This window comes from Callorhinchus milii, unplaced genomic scaffold (genome assembly GCF_018977255.1).
Source record: "Callorhinchus milii isolate IMCB2004 unplaced genomic scaffold, IMCB_Cmil_1.0 Scaffold3, whole genome shotgun sequence".
NCBI lineage: Eukaryota > Metazoa > Chordata > Chondrichthyes > Chimaeriformes > Callorhinchidae > Callorhinchus > Callorhinchus milii.
Window position 1 is genome coordinate 95,912,473 of NW_024704744.1, and position 17,734 is coordinate 95,930,206.

A 17,734-nucleotide genomic window follows, 5' to 3' on the forward strand; every position below is an offset into this window, starting at 1 on the left:
AGTAGTAAATAACCCAGCAGGGCATCTGGAATTGGCAAATCAAAGGCAGTGTTAACTTAAAAACATTAATTAAATAAATGGGGGTTTGTGTGTGGAAAAAAGAAACACATTAGACTGACAACCCAGTAGCCCAGCAGCAATGATGATAGATTAACCAGATAAACTGAGGAACCAGATAAACTGAGGCACCAGTTTGCCGTCATTTGGATGCGAATATCTTTCTCTCCATAGCTCCTCCTTTTGTCTTAAGGCCAACAAATATACAAGATCTTAGTTATTTTAATAGCTAAGAGCACAACAGAGGGGGCAGAGAGATTCAAGGCAATACGTGGATGTCTTGCGATGATGTACAGTCCCAAAGTCTTCCAAAATAGTCCCATTTAAAATAAAAATAACCATCCCTGGAACGTGTGCGCATGTGGGCCTCATGCGAGAAAATAAACTTCGATTCAATTACCCACTGTGATACCTGGAATGATTCTGAAACTCTTGTTTCTTAACAGCGAATGTGCTGATAATTTCCTGCCTTGATGCCTGCGCTCCAAATATTTTGTAGTGTTACCACTTGAATTTTGTTGGTGTAGATTTGTGGCCTACACTTTTTTTCCTAACTTACAGTGAAGGTGGCAGGTTACCTTACATATGTGATCACCTTTCTTTGAAGATGTCTCATGCCACAACAGAGTACTATAGTGGGAACAGCCCTCCAATTTCTACACAAGTGGCTGTTCTTCACACTTGCCCCATTCGCCCTTCATACCTGGGCCACTAACCTCTGGAATGCCCTCTCTCTACTCTTTTGTCTTACCTCTCTCTTTCTGTCCTACTTTAAAACTTTTCAAACAAGCCAATGCCAGCTCCCCCTTCACCATTCTCCATTGCTTGGTGTCCAACCCCATCCTTGTAAAGTGCTCCAAGGCATTACCCGACATAAACAGTGCTATATAAACCCTTGCTGTTGTTGGTGGCGGTGGATGTTGGCAGACTTTTTAAGCTGTAGACAGGTTGCACAATAAAGTCTGAAGTTGTCCTGATCCTTAGAGGGGTATTTTCTTGCTTGGGGTTGGGGGTGGGGAGTGGGGGAGAGAAGGGTGCTATCAGTGGTGGGTTCTTTTTGAGCAAGAGACTTATTATTTCATGGTCTGACGTCAGGACATAATTGGTCTTAAACTTAATTACCTTTGAGTTTAAGCGCTATAGCATTATAGCAACAGTAGCTTGGTCTATATTTTTGATAGAATTAATACAGTGTCAGGCATGCAGCATACACCAACATTCATCTGAAGTTGCTTTCATGAGGATTTGCAATGACTCTGTCTATACATCTAACAAGATCACAAGAAAGATTCAAATCTCAGCTCTTGACAGGAATTACTACACATTTCATACAGCGCTGCGCATTCCCAAAAGGAATTTGTGTTCAAGCAAGAAAACGAATAGAATTTTGGAAAACAGTTTTGAAATTCAACCTTCATTCAGCAGCCAATTTTCCACCATTCCTAAAACGGGTGGGGAAAATCAACTTCCAAAAATAAGAACATAAGGAATTACAGGTCTCTGGTTAACGGGAACAAGATATATCTCTTTTTTGCCATTACATGTCGGGGTGCCAAATCTACTCAAGGTTGTGCAAGGATCCTAAACAAGAAGCAGTGAGAGCTAAAAAACAAAAAAACGGCAAATTTATAAATTTCACTGTACAAAAAACCAAGACGCAGATGAGCATTGACCTGTTTGGGGCCCATATGCACAATTGTTGGCAAGTTACACAAAGTCTGGTCTTAAACCTACCACAAGACGTAAGCGTCTTATTTGCTCTGCACTACTCATTATTCTATATATACGCGCCCACACCTAAATGAACGTTTCTGAATGCCATGCACCAGCTTCGGGTTTAAATAAACATCACTTTGTTGAGATGAGTGCTGCTCATCTTTCAGTCAACCCTATTTCAGGGAGCTGACGTTGACATTTTTGACTTTTGAAGTGTTTTGGTTAAAAAAAAATGCAAGTACCCACAGTGTGCATCATTGTTCCCCATATTATTTTAAAAAATAGACAACCTTAAAACCTCATGTGTCAGCCTGGCTCAGTTGGTTGCACATGTCTCCGGGTCAATGGCTTTGAGGACATTGTCTATGCTGGTACTTCAGTAGAGTGCTGCCTTGTCCAGAGGTGCTGTCCTCTCAATGAGATGTTAAACCAAGGTCCCGCCCGCCTCTTTAGATGGATATTAAAGATCGCACGAGAACTATTTAAAAAGAGAAGGGAGCTTCTCCTGTTTTGGCCACAAAATACACAGTCAATCCAGTTGTGAAGCACTTTGAGAAGTCTCGACAGCACGATAAGGCGATACACCAAATGCAAGGATTGTTATAAAATGGGTCAGGAACTTCATGGCTTTGTGAGAACATTGCTGTTCACAAATCAGCTGCTGTGGTCACTCACTTCCAAATAGATAATAAATTGCACTTTACAAAAAAACTTCCACCGGATGTTATAGGCACTATATATCAACTACAAAGATCATTATTTGTTTATTAATACACATCCATTTAAAAACCATCAGTTCAATGGCAGTTCATGTCGTTTACAGAGCTTGTTAACATTTTTCGAGAGCCTTTCGTTTGAAGGAATCTGGATTATATTCCCAAACCAGCGGAGTTCAGATTTCCCATGATCTGCTCGAGCTGCGCAGCTCTCTAATCAGACCACAACTGGAGCACTGTGTTCTGGTCACCGTGACCCTAAAGGGAGTCAGTTCAAGCCCGAGAGGCAGTGCAAGAGAAGCAAACTCAGCCGATCCTCAGTGTTAGAGGAACGAACCCATGAGGAACGACCGGGCGTAAGCTGAGGCTCTTCAGCCTTGGAAGTAGACAAATATCTCACAGTGGGTCCCGTAGAGGCGTAGAAGAATATAAATCCGTTAAATTACGTCAAATTGTTGGGACGAAAGGCAACAGAGGCAGGGTTGTTGAGGTGAGAACAGGTGGAAACCAAAAGCACAATTGAAAGATTGGTTGTCTGGCAGCTATAAAGGTGGGGAGGGACGAGAGGGATGGAGTTCCAGAGAGCGAGGGCAGAACGGCTTAAAGCTTTGTCACCAATGGTGGAGCGGATCTGGCAGGCTGGTCTTAGCCCAGGTAGCTTTAGGAGTGAATTTGTCAAAGCTGTTTGTTGGAATCCAAATCCAATCCAACCAGGGACATCACTCAGTACACACCAACAGCCACAGAAGACCTAAAGTGCAGAGATCCAGGATCCGAAAAGCTCAGAGGTTGTTTGGAGGGCAACAGCTCCCTATCAAAGGCCAGCTGCCAATAATAACTACATATTTTTAAAGTATGAATGGATTCACGTACGCTTTTGAGCAGGTTCCCGCTCCCACCCAGCCCATTTGAATGGTACAATAGCTTTCCCAGAAAAAATACATTGTTACCGTGGAACCTTTGTGATTGGGCTAAAGCGAGGCTTTTTGAGAGAGCCGGGAACCGCAGACATGTCTCCAGCTCAGCCCATTCTGATTCGACTAAGCTTGGTTCCCAACGAGTCACTTTGGAACTCTCCCAAAATCCCTCCGCCTCGCCCCTTCAAACAACTCTTCAAAATCTACCTTATTGATCCTCAAACTTCCTCTCGTTCCCACGCTAAACAACTTCATTTGCTGTTGTCGTTGCTTGGTGATCCACACAGCCGTTGTGAAGCGTTTTACCGTACATTCAGAGCGCCATCTACGCGAAAGTTATTTTTAATTGTAACCAGGTAGACAAGGTAGAAACGCAAGGGCCATACTCTCTGCCTGACAATTTTACCTCCTGCTGAAGCTAACGTTGATTTTCGGTGGATGGGAGGATCAAAGGGTTTTGAAAGCTGCAGTGCAAGAGACATAAATAAGGCTGGTTGGTGGCTGAATGAGTGCCACCAATACAATACACTCAAGTATTCTTCCTTCGCCTTCCCCTCAATAGATTGGTTTTGGCGTTGACATTTCTCATTTCAATCTACACTTATCTTCGCAGCAGTGCTTTGTTCAATGGGACAAATTCAGTGAGAGATTGCAGTTTCCTGTGTTGAGCTGTGGTTACGGCTCCACAACAACCCTCCTAAAATAAAAAAATGAAACCACATTTGAATGAAGATTCATAACTGGCGTCTGGGTGGGTAAAGATGTACTTTAAAAAATGATGTGCGCTACTACGTGAAAAAAAANTCCTTTTACCATTCATAACTTTTAGTCAAATATATAGCTGGGCCAGGGGAATATGGGCCATTGTTTTACAGTGAGATAGTATATCCTATTTCAAACCCAAATAGAAATGTCCAACTTTATCTGCTCCTCAAATAGCTACAAAGGGTTTTGTTATCGGAATCTTTGTTTACTGTAAGAAACTGAGCTTTTCCTCCCTGGAAATTTCCACCATTGTACAGGCACGGGCTAAGAAACAAAAACTTTTTAAATTAGAAATGGAAACAAATACTGGAAATCCAATCAGCATTATGGAAGGAAGGCGAGACTTGGGGATGACCCTTCTTCGTAGACAGAGCAAGGCCATGGAAGACCAAGTTCCAATGCTATTGATCGATTGTGAAATACTGTCAGCAGGTTGGTGTTAAATAGGCATCCATCAGACAAAAAGCTGCCTTCTGTCCATCGCTTTCTTAAGAACACAGAAGCAAGAGAGGGTAATCAGCCCATCACGCTTGTCACTGTCATTTTATTAAACCGTGGCAGACCTTTTCACACCATTTTCCGTATAATACTCTTTGCATTTGATATAGCGCCTTATCGCGTCTTCGAGACGTCTCAAAGCGCTTCACGGAAATATACTGTAAAGTGAATTGACTGTACATTTTGTGGCCAAACAAAACACAGCAGCCAACTGCGCACAGCAGTGTCCCCACAAACAGTCGTGGATTGAAGTAACCAATTTTTTTTAGAAAGGGATTATCACCCCTGGAAAAGCGATCCACCAATCGACTAAATACCGTGTTCCTACTTACTGCAAGGTAAACAGGCGTGTTGAGTAAGGAAACTTGCCCAGTGTTTCACTCTGGTGGGAATCGAACCCAGGTCTCTCGCTTGCGAGGCAAGTGCTCTAACTACTGAGCTACAGGACTCCACTCATACTTCAATACCATGGCTTCCCAAGTACTCATCTCCCTTTTATACATTCAAATTGATTCGACATCAACAGTCCGGTACTTGCCCCAATCTCAGAATGCTTAGTGTGAAGAAAGGTTTTAGGATTTTATGGAGTTACCTATGATGAAAGACCAAAGACATCATCTGTCTTCCTCGTCTGATCATTCGTTAGAAAAGAGCTTGCATTTACAGAGTGCCCTAAACACTCTGGGATGCTACCCTATGCGAGGGATGCTATATAAATCCAGGTTGCTGTTGTGCAAAGCCTCAAAGCTTATCAACAACAACAACTTGCATTGATATAGCGCCCCTCACTGAGCAGAAAGGAACACAATGAATAGGAGGTTCAACTATTCCTTTTTAGGAGTTCGGATATTTACGGATGGCCATGAGATTTGCAACTCTAAACATCAGAGTGCAAACCCACGCAGGTTTGTCCGTACGTTTCCTTTAGAGGCTTCCCAGCAGAATCTGGCGTCCTGTGCCGACACTTAATGGATTAAGACAACTTTCTTTGGCTTCTGGGTTCAAATGGGGTAACATTGACACAACTGGTGCTCTTGTGCCGAAAGGTCAGTAGTCTATCCACTTCAGCTTGGGTTTTAGCCAGTCGAGCCAGTCCTATTCCTGCTTCTCCCAAGTGCGGCAGCACCTCCAAGTGGTTTAGTGTGAGAATGCCATTGGAAGTGGGTGGGAAACGGATTGCCCCTATCCCGAGTAAACCATGGAATGGAATGACATAATGGAAGATGTCAAAATAGAGGCAGAGAGATAAAAAGAAGAAAGGCAACCTCTTTGCTTCTGTTAAAGAATATTTTTTTATTCTCTCCTTTAGATATTCTTGCTGCTTGGGACGTATATCCAACAAAAACTAATTCCAATTACTCCAATTATTCGTCTTGTAAGACTAACTTATCATGAAATAAGGTTATGGAGAATCACGAAGAGTTTTTAAATTCGGATTTTTTTTTAAGAACTGTGGAAATCTTGCTCCCAAATCAGACTGAACTTAAGAATTTAAGAAGGAAGGAAAATCATCCTAAATAGTAAGATGGGACAGTGAATTTTCGCACACCAACAGATTCCTACAAGGAACCACCAAGTAACTAAGCAATGTAACTGGGGAGTGTTGCCAAGGACAGCAGGAGGAACTCCTTTCTGTTTTTAAATTAGTATTCCAAGATCTTTAACATCCACCTAGACGGGCAGACAAGACTTATGTTTTAACGTCTCGTCCAAGGGACACATGAAGCAAATGAACATTGAAGCATTTGATGAACCAGTTGGTTACATGGGCCAGATTCATAGGAACAAGAGTAGGCCAATTGGCCCATCAAAACTGCTCTGTGGTTGATTAGTTCATGGCAGCTATTTATTTTTTCAATCCCATTTCCCTACCTTCTCTCTCTGTATTCGTCAATCTATCTCCATTTTACACACCACAGTCAATTCTGCGTCTAGTGCTCCAGGGCAGTGCATTCCACGCGTGTTTCCAGTTGTTCTCTGGATTTGCTTTCAGTTGGTTCAGCTCTCGTTTTACAATTATGTTCTCCCCTGTTTTCTGGAAATACTCCTTCCAGGAAAAAACAAATTCCTTTTTGAAAGCCCGAGAGGAATGCCATCGGTGAGTAATGGCGGGTTTTGTTATTTTAAGCCAGTTTGAACTTCCCTGTCCAACGCTGCCTGCCAGGCTCTCATTCCGTTGGCTGTCACATCAAACCAAAGCACCGGCATAAGATGTAATTGGGACAATACGAGGGGCTCTAAAACCTTTGCCAGTCTGCTGTCTTAGCTCCTGTGTTCCTTGGAATGCATACCCGCTGGTGTTTTAATAGCTATAAGATTCAAACTGAAGCATTACTTATAAAGGCCATGAAAGGCATGATGCGCTTAATAATTTCCGGAATTAGGTAAACGGGATGCAACCCTCCAGGGAGAGTGTGTGCATACCATTCCAAGCATCCAATGTCTTCATAAAATACTAGCTGTACCCGTTTCAGCTTCACGTGCAACCAATATGGATGTAGATTGATACACAGACAGACATTTTGTCTTTATCTATACTCAGCTGGGAGGACTCCTTTTGGGAGGACTCCTTTAATATATTTTCTCTCACAGTCTCTCTCTGTCTCAGGATCTCTGTCTCTCTCTTTCAGTCTTTTTCTCTCTCTCTCTTTCTCTCAGTATCTCTCTCCCAGTCTCCCTTGCGCTCTCTCAATCAGTCTCTCTCCCAGAAAATAGTGCCATACATCTGTTGCAGAATATACATACATCTCTCTGAACCGTGTGTGCTTTCCTCTGGCGCTACGTAGTAGCAGAATACGATGCATACCTCATATTTTGGGGCTTAATTAAAGCATTTTTTAATGTAGCCCATCAACGATAGGAGATCCCAACAAAAAAATATGCCCATGACACTATCAGATGCAAGAGCTTTCCGAAGAGGTATAAATCATGTCTCTGCATCAATCGGTTATTGCGTGATCGTCGGATACACAGACACACAGACACACACACAGAGACATTTCACCTTTATTAGTACAGAACTATAGACATAATGGTTAGAGTGCTTCCATCTGGATGGACTGCTTACATGCAAGTTGATGCCAAGTCTTTGTCTGTGCGCATTATCATTATTTTACTAATCCTGTGCAGGGATAATAGCGTTAAAAATGTGAACTGTTTGCGGCTTTGAAAGCCTCAAGTCCAAGCAGTTTCCAAAATGTCTGTACATTTTGATCTACAGAGATCTTGGTAATAAAATGCAGTGTTTATGACTTTTCCGTGGGCATTCATAACAGATCAATCTACCTTTAATCAGCTATGCAGGTTTTTGTTTTAATCTGGTGTGATAGCACTGGACAGCAGCCAAAAAGATACTCAATGGAGAAGAAAATTCCAAAGGCAATATCAACAGATTTCTCTAAATGATAAAGCATTATATTCCTATCTTCAAATGCAGATACATAGTACATGGTGTTTCCTTTGTAGCATTAATGGCTGTCTATTAAAGTGAGCAAAGGGGGAACGCAGATTACAATGGCTGCTTTGAATAGCCCTGGCAGTGAAATGCCCTATCCCCACATAGTCACTCGACACACTCCAAAGTGTAAAGGAAGGCATATAACAATGATAATAATAACAATAATAATTCTTGCATTGATTATAGGGCCTTATCACATCTTTGAGACATGTCAAAGCGCTTCACAGAATACACTGTAAAGTGAATTGACTGTATATTTTGTGGGCCAAACGCGGCAGCCAATTACTCACAGCACAAACAGTCATGGATTGAGTGACCAATTTTTTTTGGGGGGGGGGGGGCTAGGGGTTAAACTGGGTGAGGAGCATCCTGGTGTGGTAAACAATGCTTTTGTCTTCAACAAACCTTTAAGTTTGTTGAAGGCAAACTTCCACAAAGTTTGTGCAGAGCGAACCTGCTCCCAGGTTACTGTTCTTTAGGAAGCTGAAGGTTTTCAGAGGCAGCCTCTCCTTCCTTGTCCTCTCGAGATGACCACAGCTGAGGAAGATGGTGGCCATTCAGCCCACCAACCCTGTCCCATTATTTTATTAAGTTTATGGTAGCTCTTTTAAATCCCAATTTAATGCATTTTCGCTGTATCCATTGATATCCTTCCTCTCCACGTGTCTACCCATCTGTTGCTGAGGCAGATGGGGTGGGAGGTAAGTCAGGGACTGGCTCGGGGAGAGATTGCTGTGTCGTACCGTTACTCTTGCCAAGTTCATCGGCGTTTTTCCGAGGCAAGGTTTAGCACCTCGGGATCCTGTGATTTGGGGCAGTTTCTGCCAGTGTCATTCGACCCCTTGCGGGAACTTGCTGAGTGCTAAATGGCTGCTGAGTTTAACTAAAAAAAACACAGCCACTACATCTGACAGCAGATACTTGTGAAATGCTTCAAGACGTTGAAATTATAGGCACTATATCAAATGCAAGAAACAAAATACACGCCAACGGTGGCCTTTAGCAATCCCATGATGTATGCTATGAAACAGACAGGTCAGAATGCCTCATAATAAGCTTTTCCCCTGCAAAATCCAGTAAGAATACCCAGTGAATGCCAATGCAATATTTGCATGAGTGTATTTTTTATGCCTGTAAAGCAATTACATTTTTGGACCTATTTTTTAAGGTAAAGTTTTGCCTCTCTTTCCTACAGACTGTCTAGGGTGCATGCATGTAAATACCTCAACCGAGAACATGAGCAAACTTCCACTGAGCTCTCCCCTAATGGTTAGTAGCTGCCAGATGATGCAACAGATATATCTATTGTGCAATTTTTCCTTGCCACTATTTTTCCGCCCCCTCCCAAAGGTGATTTAATTCCTTTTTATCCATCCTTTGGCCCCGCTTGCTTGTTCTAGGTGGACGTTAAAGATCCTGTGGCACACGGGGGTCCTATGGAAGTGAGCTTCTTCCAGTTTCTGGACAATCATTCTCCAAATAAAATTGGTCAATCGCTCCCTGGCTGTTTGTGGGACATTGCTGTGTGCAAACTGGCTGACATGTTTTATTCACAAATACACAGTCAAACCACTTTACAGTATATTCCTGTGAAGCGCTTTGAGACATCTCAACGACATGATAAGGTACTATATCATATGCAAGGATTATTATCATTTATTTATATTAGGTTATATCTTGCCACGTGGCCATTATTCAGGTGTGAGCCTGGATACTTAGGTGCGAGCAGCGACTTGAAGGCATTAATTTAACAACAACAACGACAAAATTACATTTTATAGAGCGCTTTTCACGTCGGGAGGACGTCCCGCCGATAGATATCATTTGAGATAGATATCCAATGAGCAAATGGGGGAGTTAGATTTTTGTTTCACCGTAGCATTGTATGTGTCAGCTGTCTCTGCAGACTTCAAGAAATAACAAACTCGTATTTGTGAACCACAATCTTTGCAGGTGTGTAAAGATGAAACTATCTGAAAGTTGGCACTCAACCACCCCCAAAAAGATATGGCTAGACAATGATAGATAGCTCACACCCAGAGAGAAATAAACCCTACCCATACCCAGCAATGCCAGGGTGTCATCTGGCTTGGCCTCTCGCTGCATTTAAAAACAAGGACTATACCAAACTCAGTGATAACATGCGACCACACCTCGCATCTCGTTCTGCATGAAAGCACGGCATTATTTTTAATCTTGCAGCCCTAACTTGTTGTCTTAGTTTGATCAAAGAACAGCACCCACTTGCTTAAACCTGTGGTGTTAATATAGTGTGAAGTGCACAACACTTTCAGGATTAAATTCAAGCGTAGAAAACAATGAATTTGGCGCCAATAGCAAAAAGCACAAAAAAATCCTTGGGGCAAGTATTGTTCTTAATCATTGCAAACAGACTGGGTCTGTTTTCATTGGAGCAGAAAAGGTTTGGGGGCGTTGGGGGTGGAGAGGGGGAACCTGATATATCTACAAATTATGAGGGCTTTTGTTAGGGTAAAGTTATTTGGGAGGAGAAGGAGTCGGGGCCGTTCCAACAATTGCATTTAGATAGCGCCTTTCGTGTCAGGAGGACATCCCAAGGTGTTGATACAGGTAATAAATAAATAGATGATAAAATCTAAATAGATCCTGAAAGCCTTAGAGATTAAACCCCTTGCAATGAAATACAGAAGCTGGACGACAGTCCACAAATTAAAAGCAATCCCCTTACAGGATACTGTAGTTCAGCTTTTCTGATGTTCTCCCGGAAGAGAGGCATTTGTGGCTGAAATACACCTCCAGCCTCAACACGTGGCTTATTATTTTTCTCGCTAGTTTGATTCTCAAGGTGAAAAACAGAGTGCTGGGGAACTGGACAACTTTCTAATTCATGTACCACATCGGGCGCAGGTGTAGTAAATAGCGGAAACGCACCCTGAGAAGAAGTGTGGGCATATTTCGCACCAACACATTAAAGCGTTGCACGGAAGTGCCAGTCAAAACACGATTAAGTGGGTGAACTTTGTACCACTGCACTCCGCTCATCACCTTCCGATGAATCTCAAGAATTACCAAACCCCGTGCTTGTGAACTTTAACGGACTTGCAATCTCAGGTGAGTAACCCTGCAAAGCAGGGGTGTGATGTTCGCCTTTCCTCACACCAGCTGCCCTTTGCAGCTATGTGACTACCAATCACTGGGTTGGAACTGCTCAAAACTATTTCCTGTACCGTTCCAAGGTTGGCGTAAAGACTTCAGTAAAGTCCGTGCCGGGACTGATGCTGGACTGCTGAGTAAAAGAAAAAGAAAGGGCTCTGAGACGCCACCGCCAAGTAAAACTCACTAATATAAGTGCAAGTTTCTGTAGCAAAGACAGGCATTTTATTCCATTCTCTGCACTTGAGCAAAGACATGCTTACTGCGGAGCTGTTCGCCATTTCAATGGGTGGAAAGAATTCAAGGTGTGCTGTCCGAGTGAGCTAGGTACACCTAAAACCCACAGGTTACAGTGGAGAAAGGGAGTGGGGAGAAAGGGAGTGCATTTGGTAATACGGAGCCCATTAAATGGCATGAAAAAGCCAAAATAAACCCTGCTTTGCTTTGTCAAGGTTCCAGCACAGCTACTGGAATAAAATTCTCCGACCCTCAAACCCAACAACAACGTGGGTTTACATAGCGCCTCTCACGCAAGGTGGCTTCACAAAGCGCTCGAGAGTGGTGGTGGAGCACGACCCCAAGCCACGGGGGGGGAGGGAGGAAAAGGTGGAGGCGATAGTAGGCACGGTCGAAGAGGAAGGCCCTCAGGCGTGAGCTGAAAATGGGGGGGGGGGGCAAGGCGGAGGGATTGAGGGAGAGAGTAAGTGCAGCCACCAATGGTGGAGCGGAGGGCACGAGGGACAAGCAGAAGGCCAGAGCCGGTCGAGGGGAGGCCGCGGGTTGGGGGTTGGGTGGGGGGGTTGGGTGGTGTTGTAAGCCCGCCGGAGATGTAGGGGGGTGCCAGGTTATGAAGGGATTTGAAGGCGAGTGTGAGGATCTTGAAATTGAACCGTTCGGTGATGGGGAGAATTCCTATCAACTCAGAACCCGGGGTTTACGTAAAACACAGCTTACAGTAACAAAACCCATTTTGCACGCAGATTTGATAGATATGCGGACATGAGAAGCGACTGGAACAAATGAACCCTTCCTATTCTCCCCCCTCCACACCCCCCCCAACCCCCCACAATATTCCCCCACAAACAAACAATGAGTTTGCGCGTAAAAGCAAACCTAAACCTATAACCTCTTCAAATAATACTCGAAGGTTTCTTTTGCGTAAAGACCTTCTTTTTTGATTGTGCTTCCGATCACTTCCCCCCACTCTCCCCCCCCACCCCCCCCCCCCCCCGCCCCCACCCACCCCCTTCCTCTCCCAGTGGCTCGTTGTCAAGCTCCACCACCATGAAGCTCTCGGCAACTCTACCTTGCGTGAAGGGCGCAAGGATAGAAACACAAGTTGTTGTTGTTGTTGTTCCCTGTCGGAGGCGGTCAAAACATCAAATTGAAAGCAGATTAAGTTGGAGGATATTTAAAGAAAGGTTTCGCTGTTCGTGCACCAGCGAATTAACCGCACATTTCAACTGTTGCCAATGGTCAAACATTTTCCATTTCAACAGGTAGAAAGAATTCATCAGGGACCGGTACAGCAACAAGAGATAATGAAGAGATTAAAATTCTTTCCTCACATGCTGGAAATTTGGCGAGTGCACGACGCCTGGGATTTAAGGATGTGCAGTGTTCTCACACCAACGAGTCTTTAACAATATTTTTCTTTTTTTTTTTAAAAAAAATTACCTTGACCCTGTTGCAAAGCCACTTAGTGGAGACAAACACCCACACAGTTCCACTGAGCTCTCCACCAACCCCGGTGAATGTGCTTTATGAGCAGAAAATATAAATGCCACCTTGCTCTCTCAATTGCTTCTAATGGTATGTATAAATCAGGCGGCACTGCCAATTATTTTCGCTTTATCCTTTGCTGGGCTTGATTCGTTAATGAATGAAATCCTAGTTATTTTGCATACAAAAATGATTAACAACAACAAAGTTACATTTATAGAGCCCCTTTCACGTCGGGAGGACGTCCCAAAGCACTGGACAGTCAGGTGTCGGGGCCCGAGCGTGGGGGAGGGGTGGGGTAGGGGTGAGGGAAGGCAGAGAGGTGGGAGGGAGACCGAAGGCACGGTCGAAGGCACCCTTCTTGAGACTGGTCTTGAAGGAGGCGAGGGAGGAAGCGAGGCGAAGGGACCGTGGGATGGAGTTCCAGCGTGTGGGGGCAGAGAGGCTGAAAGCCCGGCCTCCGATGTTAGGATGGGTCGGGTGGGAGACATGGAGAAGGGCGGAGCCCGCTGAACGGAGGGAGCGGGCGGGTTGGTAGGGAGTCAGCAGATCAGAGAGGTAGGAGGGGGCGAGGCCATGGATGGCCTTGAAAGTGAGGACGAGGATCTTGAACTCAATGCTTTGAGGGATGGGGAGCCGGTGGAGTCGGGCGATGGTGGGAGTGATGGGGTCGCGGAGCCTGGGGCGCGAGAGTACACGAGCTGCAGAGTTTTGGATGATCTACAGCTTGTGAAGGGAAGAGTTGCGAAGGCCGACGAGGAGGGAGTTCCCGTAGTCGAGCCTTGATGTGACGAATGCGTGGTTAGCCTAAAGCAACAAGTTTTTACTCCAGTCCTTGGTGTCATACATATACATCAGGAGCAGTCTGGAATGCAAAAATGACTGAGGGGCAATACTTTAGGGAGACACTATACAGTGAGATGTTAAACTGAGGTCCTGTCTGTTCACAAAGTTTGCAAAAGCCGTGATACCTTTTGAAAAAGGGAAGGGAGTTACTCCCGGCTAACGATCCTCCAGATAAACTGGTCATTCATGGCTGTTTCTGGGATTTTGCTGTGTGCAAAATGGCTATCACATTTCTGAAAAAAAAAGTCACTACACTTGACAGCATTTATCTGTGATGCTCTCTGTGAAGGATTTTCAAAGTATGAGGTGCCATAAAAATGTAAGTCCCTTTTCTCATTCGTTAGTTCATCTGTAAATTCAATGAATGGCTCCAAAGGTCTACTTTGTGTGTTTAGTTTAAACGTTAATCTGCCGACGAGTCCTTGTCGGAAATAAACCCGAATCCTCATTCTTTTGTTTGAAACAGTCAATTTTCGGAGTGAAGCAACTTGTAAACCCACCGCTTTATACGAATAATTCCTGCGTTTGATCAAGCGCAAGAATTTACTGGTCAAATTGGCGTGCTTAAATTTATATAGAGGATTATATATATGTACGCATTTGTATGGAGGAGTGTTGGCCAGGACACCAAGAGAATCTTCCTTCCCTTTTTGAATTGTTTCATGAAATCTCTCATGTCCACCTGAACAGGCAGAAAGAGCCTCAGTTTAACATCTCTTCCGACAAAGCAGAGTTCCCCAACACTGCCAGTATCAGCCGAGACTGCGAGCTTCTCAAAATAGGCCCGAAAATCACCCAAAATAATCCATGACGTGCATTAGGACCTTTATATTTCAGATCTGTGAACAGTGTTACAACGCACCACACTTTGTGAGCATATCTTTGCAGAACAGAAACCTTTCTAAAAATGTATAAGATTGAGGTGTTGCATTGAAGAAAGATGCAAAATTACACCAGAGAGAGAGAAAAAAAAATCTTTTAAGGAAGATTTCCACAGTTGCAAGACCGCTTGAGAACAAAACTACCTCTTAACAAGGCTTCCACTTATCTCCGTGACCTATCGGTAACCTGTACACTTTGGTTAACGCACTTCCTGCTACAGTCACGTGCGTGACCAAAACTTGCACCTGCCAATACATACAAGTCTCTATTTGGTTTCAACGGCAACTCTCTGGGTCTGTTTACCTCTACTTCATCTTAGATTGCAAACCTCAACTTCCGTGATAAACCTCAACCATTACTAAAGTGGAAGGTTTCTCGTGGGAAATCATTCAATCCCTTCTCTAGACACGCGGACAGCAATTCCAGCTATGATTAAGCGCCAACGCGTTCCAGTTAATTCAAATTGAAGCCGCAACAATATTTTTTTTAAGAAACAGCCAATTACTCGAGTTTTTATTATTTTTTTAAAAAAAAAAACTGGAAGGGGATAAACTGTGCGCTTATTGAATGTTGAGACAGCAGCGCCGAGAAACGGAAAGTTTCTCTCTTTTGGTTAGCGTGACTCCTTCATCAGGAGGCGGAAGCTCGTTTCGAACATTCCCAACGCCAGGTGCCAGCACGGAAACCCGAGAGCTCTTCCTCCGAACAATTTCTCCCATTTCACAAAAAACATCTTTGCGGCTTCTGTGAATAACATTGCCAATCTGTAGCCTGAAATTCCTGATGCTGAAAGTCAAAGAATTTGCCAGTTTACATACTGGCTGGTTCCCATTCTCCATTTGCAGCTCAGTCATCCCCTGCATCTTCGATGGAAAACTGCCCACGGTTGAAACTGGACGTCAGCTCCACCATCAGTTGCGCTCCTTAATTGCAAAGGCCGGTCAAGGCCATGAGCAATCTCCGCTGTGTTAAGGTGATATTAAAAAAAAACCTGATCAGAGGAGCTGCTTCTAGCGACAAAGGCGATCGGAGAGATATTTAGGGCTGAAAGCAGCAATAGCTGAAATTAAAGAACGTTTGATTTAAAGTAACAGGTTCCCGCTCCTATTTAATGCCCGACTCACTCGTCGTGACGGCCTCTCAAACAGCCGCCTGCAGCCTTTTAATGCCAAGGTAAAACTAGTCGTGTATTAATCGTAATTTGTGTTAACAGGCTTAGAAAAAGATAGTTCGATGAGGGGAACAAAAACACTGCTCTGAACTCCGCTAGTTAATGAGGACCGGCTGAGTTATGGCACCAGATACTGAATTGATATTGGAGCAGATTGTACTTCACAACAGTGAGTGAAACCAAATCAGCTTGGGTGTGAGAGGGATCCGAACACAGATTCCAGAGGCACGAAATCCCTCCTAACCTTAGATTATTTTGTGCAAATGTGTTTACCAACAAAACTCCTCCCACAAAATTACGATATTTACTTGTAAATGTTTTCAATAATCCCTGCGATTGCTCATGAGACGTTGACATGATAATGTGCTGTAAAAATGCAAGGCTGTTCCTTTTACATGAAGCAATATCTTAGCTCTGTCCAATGTAAATACACAAGTCTTTGGCCATAATGCCTGCCATTCTCCAGAGTGAATTGGGCCAAAATGCCAGTACGTGTTATTTGCAGTTTAGGACTACACGCGAATGATCTTATGAAAACGCACCTCAAAAAGATATTTGTGCTGAGAGCACGCACTAACCACGTTTCCCCCTCTAAATAAACTTTCCCAACCAAAAGGTCCAGCAGGCAACCAGGGCACTGGTTCCTTCAACTGCTGGTCTTTAAGCACAGCTTAAGTGGGAGTTAATTACCGGAATATACAGCAGTTCTCTTCCTTTGTGTTTCTCCATCCTCTACTCAAGGGGACTTTGCTGTGTTGCTAATTGACTGCTGTGTTTGCCTACAAACATGCACAGTCACCATCATTTTGCAGTGTATCCTGTGAAACATGTTATTGAGACGTCATCCCGATATGAAAGGCGCTAAACCAAATGCAAGGAATATCATCATTTTATTATCATAACATGCCCTCCCCCCGCTATGAAATCTGGAATCAAACTCCGAGCTGGACGGGTTGGCTACATGGTTCCATCAGAACAGGACATGAAAGCAACTAACCACTGGTATGTAAAAGGGGAAAACTGAACACACCTCAAAGGTCTGGTTTTAAAATGTGGATTAAAAAATTGTGGTTTTGGTCGTTATCCAAAAATCAAGATCGTGTGTGATGAATTCAAATGAGGCATGCACCGTAACAACTCAAGTATGGCGGTGCAAGTACTTACTCAAATCCTTTTGCACAAGAGGTCAAGAAATAACACACCCACCCTCCACAAGCACAATCCAAAATAACTAATACTCTGAACACAATGTACACCGTTCTCCAGAGTGAAATGGGCAAACATGCCGTTGCGCGTTACTAACCAGGTATGCGCTCTTTGCGAAGGTTTTGTTTTCCTTAAAACTGAACCTAAACAGATATTTTCGGCGCACGGCGCACACTTGCACCCAGTACCTCACACCCCTCGCTCCTGTGGCAACTTCCGTTACCAACCAAGGTTTATCAAGTTCTCCTGTGCTACAAATTCATGGAGAGGTCATGATAATAATCATCATCTGCGCACGTGATATAGTGCCTTCCCAAGGATTTACTGCAAAGTGTAGAGACACAGGAGAAACTTGCTCCTTTGCCAACTATGCCATGGGATCTTTAACATCCACCTGAAAAGAATCTAGGTTTAAACATCTCATTCGAAGGACAGATGCCTCCAGCAACGCAGCACTCCCGCAGCACTGTGTCTGACAATGTACCCTCAGCACAGAACTGGAATGGTAGCCTAGGCAATGAACTCAGTCTCAGCATAGGGGCTTGAACCCACACCATCTGGGGGTCCCCAAAGTTTGGCTCTCGCCAACGTGCACGCAATGCTCGCTGGAGTTAAGGTAAGCAGGGGCAGGTAGAGAGCGTAAACTCCA

General features: G+C 44.0%; 1 long non-coding RNA gene across 1 annotated transcript in view; it reads right to left on the reverse strand.

The window, feature by feature from the left end:
- The window catches only part of LOC103180814, a 64,848-nt gene that overhangs the window by 22,013 nt on the left and 25,101 nt on the right, over window positions 1-17,734 (reverse strand). The window lies entirely within an intron of this gene.